The sequence below is a fragment of the Gossypium arboreum genome, chromosome 11 (genome assembly GCF_025698485.1).
Source record: "Gossypium arboreum isolate Shixiya-1 chromosome 11, ASM2569848v2, whole genome shotgun sequence".
Lineage (NCBI taxonomy): Eukaryota > Viridiplantae > Streptophyta > Magnoliopsida > Malvales > Malvaceae > Gossypium > Gossypium arboreum.
Window position 1 is genome coordinate 136327360 of NC_069080.1, and position 10868 is coordinate 136338227.

Consider the following 10868-nt stretch of genomic DNA (forward strand, 5'->3'; position numbering starts at 1 on the left):
ATGTGAATAGGCCGTGTAACTCACTGTCCAATTTCGATAAAATAGAGTACAGTGCAAACACGATCGTGCGAGGGTCTCACATGCCGGTGTGCCCACTAGACATGATCGTGTGTTTCGAAACACAGGCTCGTGTAGAATCCTTAAATCCCCAAATCAGCCACACGACTGTGTGGCCAGGACGTATGACTCTAAATCCCAAATCCCTAATTTCCAAACCCACACGCCCGTGTGCCCAAGGGACATGGTCGTGTCAATTCTGAAAAAATTCCCAAATCGGCCACACGACTGTGTGGCACCCAATTTGGCCCAGAACCCTAGTTCCCAAATCTACACGGGCGTGTGCTTCTGGACACGCCCGTGTGGTCGTCGGGGATGTCACGAAACCACCCCCAAAATAGCCCCAAAACCACCGTTTAAGCCACCAGAACTATCCTTAATCTTTGCCCTATCAAAAGTATATCAGAAAGTGGTGGTTTCTCCTCACTTCCAACGTTTAGAACCCAAAATCTTCGGGTTAACACACAATTAAAATATGTCGAAATAGAAATTCTGTAAAAACAATAATGAGAAGACAAGGTTTCTAATCCCACACTTGATTTGATGATGAGGAAGACAATCGAGGAGTGAAATTTCAAGAACCAAAGGTAACGCATTTTTTATGAGAATAGTAAAAAGAGTCCAAAGCAGAAGAACAAAGAGCAAAATAAAAGGGGACGTTCCAGGAGAAATAAAAGGCTCTCAAAAAACGTGCACCCCAAGACTCAAACCCAAAACATTAAGTTACACTAACAAACACTCAACCACTAGACCAACAGGCCTATTCTGACATTAAATCGCACAACTAAACACTTATGAGCAGCCTCCTCATTGTCCCTAAGCTCAATAACTCAAAACTTCTATGCCCAAAATTCGGGGCGTTACATTAGGTGCTGACCTTTACCTAATCAGTTTATGTATAAGTTTCATCTTTGTATTTTCAAGGTGTATTAGTAGGGTTTGTTGACTTACCTGTAACTGCTACACTCGTGTATATATATTGTATTTCTTGTTGAATGATAATAGATGATGAGAAAATTTGATAGCAGTCAAAAATTCTGCTAAGTATTTTTTCCTTGTTTTCTTTGGATTTGTTCTCTTAACTTCTCTAAACGCCAACAAAACTGAACATTCAAATTGCTGAATAAATATGGCACACAATTAACTAACCGTTTTATCAAAACAAATAAGCTAAAAGAAGACTAGTTGAAGTCATCCACTATTTATCTCTCAAAAATATACTCACACAAAAATAAGCTACACTATTTGTTACGATTGTATTCTTTATGCTCACACAAAAATATGCACGCTTATTGTGCATTAACTTTTGCTTATTTTTGTGATTCAATTGATTGTAGGAAAATCCTCATATATATATTTATGAAGGGCATTGTGCATAAACCTGCCCTGTTGATATATCTGCGTTGTACTTATTGATACATTATTCATCTGGCATGTGCTTGAATAAACCTGCAAAAACTTGAAGATTCATTTCTAACTCATTAGTTATTATTATAATTTTCTCTTCATTTTCTTTCTCATATTCGATTGTGTAACACATGAATCAGGATGAAAAAATATTTTACCTAAAAAAATTAAATCAACACTTAGTTGAAATGACAAAGTTAAGACTTTGAAGATATGAGTATCCTAGCGATTTGTTTTGGATTTAAGCTATTTTTTTATAGATTTTATATAAACACATAAATGAAAAGGCAAAAAAGCAAACTCATAATATGATGTGTCGTTGAGAGCACCAAAAATATCCTATTCCCTGTAAAATAGTAAAAGTAACAGTAACGGGGAAGTAGTGTAATATCCCGAATTAGGGCCTAATCGGAATAGTGGTTTCGTGACCACAAATCCGAGATAAAAATAATTATTTTATAATTATTTTGAGGTTTATGATATGAATACATAATTGTGTGAAGATTTCGTGAAGAAATTTTGGGCATAACGAGTTTAATTTAAAGTTAGGGATTAAATTGAATAAGTTGCAAAATTTGCATTCTAGAAGTTTTTAGTATGAAATTACTTTGAAATATTAATTAGGAGGTCTTAAATAGAAATTTTACCAATTTTAAGTTCATGGACAAAATTAGGACATGGAAGGAATTTTTGGAAAGTTTAGTAGTAAGGGTATTTTGGTCATTTAGTTATTAAAATGAATTAAAAACAAAATTAAAAGCCAATTTTGTCCATCTTCTTCATTAGGCCGAAATTTCAAGGGTTCTCCATAGCTAGGGTTTGTTTCAAGCTTCCAAGCTCCATAGTAAGTGATTCCAAGCCCGCTTTTTAATGATTTTTACGTTTTGAGATCCCTTAACTCGATAAAGCTTATGTTAGCAATAATTTAACCTAGGGTTTATATTTGGAAAAATACCCATAGGTGAAATTTGTGTATTTTGATGTTTTATGATAGAATATGAAGTTTTAAATTATGTTAGACAACTTGTACTACTCGATTTTAAGCAAAAGCGAGTAAAAGGGCTTAATCGGTAAAAATACCTAATAGTCACAAGTACATGTTAGAGTGAGAATTTGATGTTGCCATAGAAGAGAAAAGTGATCAGCATGTTGTAAAACATAAGAATAAGGAATAAAGTTTAATCCAGAGCCTAGGGGCAAAAATGTAAATATGCAAAAGTTTAGGGTAAAATTGTAATTTTTCCAAAATTTGAGTTAAGGATTAATTTGATAATGTGAGTATTAAATAAGCTAATGTGTTATTTTAGATCAAGAAAGACGTGGAATCGACCTCAATCGAGGAAAAGAAAAGATTGTGGACTAAATTGCAAAATCTTTGTATTTTGGTACCAAGGTAAGTTCATGTGTAAATAATGTAGCATAATTGTTATTTTTAAGTTATTGATATTAATTATGTGTTATGCTGAATTTTATTATGAAATGTATGCTTTGTGGTTAATTTCAAATAATATGTAAATTATGTGAACTACTTGTTAAATATAATTGTTACTGAGTATCGATTTCGGCATTCTACGGAAGACGGCAAGGATAAGTGTTCGAGGAAAAGCCCGTTTGAACCTTAGGAATAGATTAGGATACAAGTGACATGTCACTAGGATGGTTGAGCATCCGAACTCGTTGAGTTGAGTCCGAGTTCACTTATGGATGCGAATGTCCGAACTCGTTGAGTTGAGTCCGAGTTCGTGAGATGTAACTAGGCATCCGAACTCGTTGAGTTGAGTCCGAGTTCACTTATGGATGCGAACGCCCGAGCTCGTTGAGTTGAGTCCGAGTTCGCTTATGGGCGGTTACATGATTGCTTGATTGAATATGTGGCACTTATGTGCAAGTTATCCATGTATCCGAATTATATTCGATGTGTTCAACGGGTAAAGTTCTACTCAAATGGAGGAAAATTTCGAGATGTAAAGAGACGTATTGGTAAGTGATGTGAAATGGATATTTTGAACAGGTATGTATTTAACCCTCGGGTTGAGTATTGATACAACCACGATAAGGTAATAAGATGATGAAAAATTATTAGAAATGTGACATGTGATTTAGTGATGCATGCTAATGTTGATTGGTATGACTGTTTGTTATGTTACTTATTATTTGCATATGAACTTACTAAGCATTTATGCTTACTCCCTCCTTCTTACTCATTGTAGTTTTGGCCAAGCCAGCTCAGGAGTCGGGATAGGTCGAAGGCTCAGTCACACTATCCGGAAGACTTTTGGTAAAGGCTTGTAAATTTAAGTATGGCATGTATAGCAATATATCTATTTTGTGTAAATGATCTTATGGTATGGTAATGGAATGGTTGAGGAAATGTTTGATAATGATAAATTATGAAAATGGTTAGTTTAGATTATGTTTGATGATAAGGAAAAATTAATAAGATACTTAGTGTATAAAAACTCATCAAAAGGGATGAAATTTGCCATAAACAGGATACTGCAGCAACACTGATGCGAGTTTGAAAATTTACTAAAAATCATAGAAATTGAATTTGGTGATGGAATACATATCAAATTGAATCTTATTATGTCTAGTTTCACATGAAATAAATGAAACAAGAAAAGGAATTATATGTTAGAAGATATTATAATTTTAGTGAAACAGGGTCATAGCAGTTTCTGAATCCCCTGTTCCAACTTTAGAAATTCACCATAAATTTTAAAGATATAATTAGGTAGTGTGTTTTATATTCTCAGAATTCTTATTGAGTCTAGTTTCAGGAGAAATAAACCTAATATTCATATGAAGTTTGTACAGAGAGAAATATGGTTCGTAGTAAACAGAGGTCAGACCAGTCAAGTCCTGAAACAGGGGTAAATTTAACTAATAAACTGTACTAATTGGCCCAACCAAAAATTCTAGAAAAAATTAGTAGATAGTTTTATGAGTATAGATTCAGGAAAATTTACGGATCTTAATTTCGAGTTTTGTAACTCGAGATATGATTTTTCTTGTGACTGTGACGCAAGTAGCTTAAAAGCTGTGAATGTAGAAACAAATAATTCAAAGTTCTAAAAATGTTAAACTAAGCTTAGTAACACCTCATACTTGACTCCGGCGACGGTCTCGGGTGTGGGGGCGTTACATTTAGGGTCGAATCCTCAGGGACCGGATTGTACGAATGCTCGTTTCTTGAAATCCTGGACAATTTCTTGGCCAAGAAAACCTGCGTTCCTGAAAAATAAAAAAATAGAATTAAGAATTTGGAAAAATAAAAACAGAATTTAAAGTGAATTGAAATTGCGAAATTAAATAAATTACAGAAATTAAAATGAGAAATATAAAAATAAATAGAGTTTGTAACACCCCCTAACCCCAAACCGTCGCCGGAACAGGGCTACGAGGCATTACCGGATATATCAGACAAGTTATGGATATTTTACAATTATTATAACATTCATAGTATAATTGAAGAATCATGTCCCTATAATGGACTTTGAAGCCCAACACAAGTATTAAAGTGGAATGAAACGGGACTTGTTCGAGTATTCAGGGAAATATATATATTTTTTTTTTTTACAAAAATTTTGACAGCATTTCTTCTTAATTTTTGCATAAAACCCCCTGCAAATTCAAACCAAAAACCACCTAATCCAAAACCAATGGCACAATCAAAAACAATTTAAACCTAAATATATCTAAATCATAACCAATTCATTAACATAGTCATTTAATAACTAAACATTCATAATATTAATTCAAATTAACTAATAACTTCATTCATTTTTTTTCATTCCAACTTATACCAAATTATATAATATAATATTTACCATTTTATCAAACTAATAACAAAATATGGTATACCATTCTTATAACTAACTTTACAAGTATATCTATATAACTTATAAATCACCTAGTACATGCCACTTTCAATTAAGAAAGAAAACATCACCCAAAATTTGCTGGAGTCGGGATCGTTCAGATGCTGGACCGGGGTATCAGACTCCTATTAACCTGCGCACGGAAACAACCGCACGCTAAGTATTCCGTACTCAGTGGTATTACCATAATTCAAATTATAATAGCAATAAAGAATTTTAATTACCAAACATGTAACTATCTAATTTCACAAATATCAATTCATTCTTAAACTTTCATTAATTAATAATAACGATACAATTTTTTTATCTATTCTTCAGTTTCCATCACATATTACATGTAACAATTTCAATCACTACATGAACATTAAGTTCATGCCTTTCATTTTCAATCTCAATTTCAATCCACTATTCAACTTTTTCATTTCTTTCAATATTCAATAATATAATCAATCAATTTATTTTAAATTTCTCATATTAGATATTCACCCTATTAACAAATCCGGACTTTAACGGATACACGGATTCCAACCCAACACACCATTACGGCACATTGTGCCTAAAACGGTACATAGTACCTGATCAGTATACGACACATAAAGTGCCTAAAACGACACACGAGGTGCCTGATACGACACACAAGGTGCCTGATACGACACACGAGGTGCCTGAAATACGACACATAAAGTGCCTGATCAGTAAAGCCGGCAAATCCCGTACACTTCCATATCCTATGGCATGCCAATTATATCCAACTCAGCCCGACTAGTTAATAGGGTATTTCTATTCTCAATTCACTTTCATTTCCATTCCAAGATTACTTTTCAATTAAGACTTTCACATTCAAATCAATTTACAATTCAATTATACATACACATTCACCATTCAATTCAATTCTCATTCAACTCAAATATCAATACTTACCTTATAATTCACTTATTAAATATAGAATTGATATAAAACATTTAATAAAAAGTAAATTGAATTATAGTAATACAAACCGTGAATTTCTCGTTTTAATCCTCGATAGCTTTCTCCTTTCCTTTGTGCGCCGATGTCTTGGGTTCTTTGTTAACTACGAAAATAATAATAATTTATAATCATCAATATAACACAATTCAATTTAATCCATGAGCCTAAACATGCAAATTTAACCATTTTAATGTATATATATAATTTCACCATTAAGCTGTCTATTTGAGTCATTGTTACTAAATTATTTATATCTTGAGCTACGAAACTCCAAATTAATATCCATAATTTTTCCTTAAAACTAGACTCATATATATTCTCACCATAAGATTTTCAGAATTTTTAGTCTAGCCAATTAGTACAGTTTATTCATTAAATACTCCCCTGTTATTTCATTTGACAGTTCTGACCTCTCTCTACTAAAAATAAATTATCTCATTGTACAGAACTCGAATAAAGTTCTTGTTTACTTATTTTGAAACTAGATTCATTGAGGAGTTCACACATATAAATTACACTCCATAATAATTTTTTTACAATTTATAATGATTTTCCAAAGTTAAAACAGGGCATCTCGAAATCACCCCAAACCAGTCTTACAAAATTTCAAATATCTCTTGATTCATCAATTCATTGCTTACAATATTTATACTATAAGAAACTAGACTCAATAAGATTTAATTACATATTTTGTTCATCCTCTAGTTCAATTTATACAATTTTTAGTGAATTTTCAAAGTCAGACCATTGCTACTTCCCAAAACTGTTTTGATGTAAAATGTTAATAACCAAATTTATAACACCAATTCACACCTTATGTCTATTCAAATTTCATTTAAACTCAAATTTAACTATTAAATTTTCAACATATTTTCTTAATTCCGAAATTTTCCTCAATTTAGTCCCTAAAACACAAAACTTATAGCTTACTTTGCAATTCAATCCTTATATCTATTTTAACTTGAATTTCATTCAATTAAACCCCTATTTCATTTTTTTTATTCAACATGAACAATATTTAGAATTCTAATAACTTTCAAAATATTAATTTAATTTCATCAAAACTTTGTTCTAAAGCTTTTAAAACATTAAAATTAAGTAAAAAGGACTAAATTAACTTACCTATTAAACTTTCAAACCTTCAAACCCTAATTCTCTATTTTTCTTTTCTTTCTTCTTTCTTTCTTTCCTTCCCCTGCTTTTCGTTTGCCTATTCTGTTTCTTTTCTTTGTTCTTTACTTTATTTTCTTTCTATTTACTTTACTTTTAATAATAATAATTTAATATATATTTTAACACATAAAAATATCAGATTTTTATGCTTATGCCGCCTCACTTAGGACAAATAGCATAATTACCATTTTGGTCCTCTTCATTTTCTTTTAATCTACAATTTAACTTTCATCCTTTATTCAATTTAGTCATTTTTACTAATTACTCTAAATTAAGCTAAATTCACCTAATTTAAACCTAATTAAACACATCGCTAGACTCATAAATATTTCTAGTAATTATTTCGAACTCGATTTACTAAGACGGAGGCCCGATAATGTACTTTTTCTGGTGCCTGTGAATTTTGGGTCATTACAGAGTTGGGAAAAGAGAAAGTTTCTTATGTGGCGAGATTCCAACCTCCGATTATTTCGTTCCGTCTTGGGTTCAATCATTGGCTTTTAAGTAACCCTTCTCGAGCATGATAATCCAGTTATAGTGGAAGAGGATGCCTACGACCACCAGCTCCAAAGATTTAGACTTAAAATTTGACGGAGTCTGACTCTAGCCAATAATCGCTTTTGTGGGACTATTTTCTGCTAGATCATCACTTCCCAACAGCGAATACCACGTTGTTTTGTCTCTTGGATTCGCCAACCTCTGACGCAGAAAGCCAACGAACCGACTATGCAACCTTCCGAAAACGTACAAAGTGGCCGTTCCTTGCACAAGTTGAAAAGATCACCTTTAAGGGACATGGACGGAAGCGTCGGCCCTGTAATGCGGAGAAGCGATAAACACCCTATTAAGAAGGCTAAGTGCGAGTTCTAAGCCTCATGAACCTTTTTGGAGAATTTTGACAACCTTCGGCTAAATGGGTTTAGTGGCTCATGATTTTTGGGAAAGAAATAAATATAATAAAAATGAGATTTTTATTGAAGAAAATATGGAGAGAACAAAAGACAGAGTTTTTGGGAGAGGGAGTGTTTACAGGAAAAAGAGATGTCAAATATGTGTCACTCCATCCCCTATTTATAGTACTAGAAAACCTAGTCTATTCCTAATGGAATTCTAAAAGATAAATACAAATAAATAAAGATAATTAAAGATAAATAAAAATAAATCCTAAAATTAAATCTAAATAAAAATCCTTAATAATTATCCTAATATAATTGAAATTAAAATAGAGTCTTGTGCTATAAAATCTCTTCTTTTGCATTTTAGTCCTTGGGTCTTCCATGTTTGCATTTTTGGCACCACTTCCCTCTTTCTTTGCATGTTAGCCCATTATATCTTCAAATTTGCACTTTTTCCTTTAAATTTCCTCTCCCTCCAATTTAGTCGCTAAAAGATAAAAAACCACAAAATAATCCAAATTAGTAGGATTATACTCAAAATAATCATGCAATTGAAATATGTCGTTTTAGAGTATTATCATAATATTATTTGTTACCTTTTAAATAAAAACCCTTTTTTAAGTTATTTTTCAACTAAATTGATCTTTAGTTAAACTCCTAACTCCAACTCAATTAGATAATTAAATATAGTATAAATAACAAAAACTAGAATTGAAATTGACATACATGTATGTTTGTAGCCTTAAATACTCCTCTTTCATGGTGTTCAGTTCAATACAGGGGCAGAGCCAAAAAATTTTGAAGGGAGGTCAAAATAAAGTTGTATATTTTTATGATAGCAAAAGTAAAATTTTATCATTTTAATAACTTATATCTTTATAATTTTTAAAGGATTAAATCAAATTTTCTCATTCTTGAGAGGATCCAAGTGTAATTTTACCATATACAAATTTAAAAAATTTAAATTATAAAAGGACTAAAGGTGAAATTTTCCAATTTAGGGGGGACCGGGGCCCTTGCCATCCCCCTTTGGCTCCGCCTTTGCCTCAATTCCTAGCAACTTCTGCTTATTTAACAAAAAAAAAAAACAATATTAGAAATGTAATTATTATTATCGACCGAGTCTTAACTTAGTTGACATCAGCAACAAAATATATATATACACACAATTGTACCTCAGCTTATTGCTAAAGGGTGTTCTTGAGAATGATCCCTCTTCCATTCCTTTGTTGTATCTTGAAAGAGTGTGTTCCATGCTACATTCATAAAATGTCATATTTTTTTAAATTTAAAATAAATAAAAATAAACTTTCACATTCATAAATTTTCATATTTTAGAAATTAAAATAAATTTCTAATTCATTATTAGGGTTTAGGGTTTTTTTTGAACATATTTTAACCTACATTGTTTGGACTTGAGTCGACCAAATTCATGGCAAGTTATTCTTAGCTTATCGTAACTATTTATGTATATTTTTGTTTTAATATTAGTCTGTATTGTTGTGTTTTAGTATACAATTTCATATTTTTCTTTTTTTTAAAATATTTTTCATATAGATTATATATACTTGCAAATATTCCTTAGTTATACTATATTTATTTATATGCAAATATAAATTTTAAGCTCAATGATTTAATGAATGATTATATATTATTTTCAAAAGCAATTATATAAAAATAGTTTAAAAAGAAGAAGAAAATGTTAAAATTCCTTTATAGGAATCAATATTCACTAATATAAGCCGATATTAATTGAAATGAATCAAAATACGATAAAATTTTATTTGAAGCGAAACTTAAATTATTTTATTCTAGTACAATATCAAAAGATCTGTAACAATCGATGCAACGAGAATCGAAACTACTGACTACCACGCTACAAAACGGAAAAAAAAAATGAAAATCAATTAAATTATAACTCAACTTACTTTCATGCTTAAAAGATTAAAATAAAATTAAATAAAACCAGTTCTCAAAAATAATCATCCAGAAAACAAATATATATAAATTTTATCGATCATTACAAACTAATACACATTGATATAAATTGATATTAACGGAAATAAAACAAAACACGATGAAATGTTAATTGAAATGAAATTTAAACTACTTTATACTAGTTCAATATTAAAATGATACATAACAATTGATACTAATACCCAAACTACTAACTATCTAATTATTAAGAAAAGAAAAATAATGGAAATCAATCAATTTATAGGTCATCTTACTTTCATGGTTACAAAAAAAAAAATTGCTAAAATTAAAAATTTTAAAACCCAGATTTCGATTATAAAAATCATCTATAATATATATAGACCACTGAAAAACCAAAGGTTTTTATAACAACAAACATATCAAAGAAAATAAAGCAAAAATTTAGGGATTGTAAAAGATTCTTTTTTGAGAGAAAAAAAATATAAGTAATGTTTATATATAACAATTGTTTTCTTAAATGGAATATTTTACATTTGAAATTTATTCA

The 10868-nt window shown here is 30.8% G+C and overlaps 1 long non-coding RNA gene across 1 annotated transcript; it reads right to left on the minus strand.

The window, feature by feature from the left end:
- Nucleotides 1-5274: 5274 nt before the first annotated feature.
- Nucleotides 5275-7544, minus strand: LOC128283668 (uncharacterized). The gene is made up of 3 exons (XR_008274067.1): nt 7437-7544; nt 6344-6417; nt 5275-5478 (listed from the first exon to the last, which is right to left on the minus strand). It is a non-coding gene; the product is annotated as an uncharacterized LOC128283668 (long non-coding RNA).
- Between the last annotated feature and the right edge of the window lie 3324 nt (nt 7545-10868).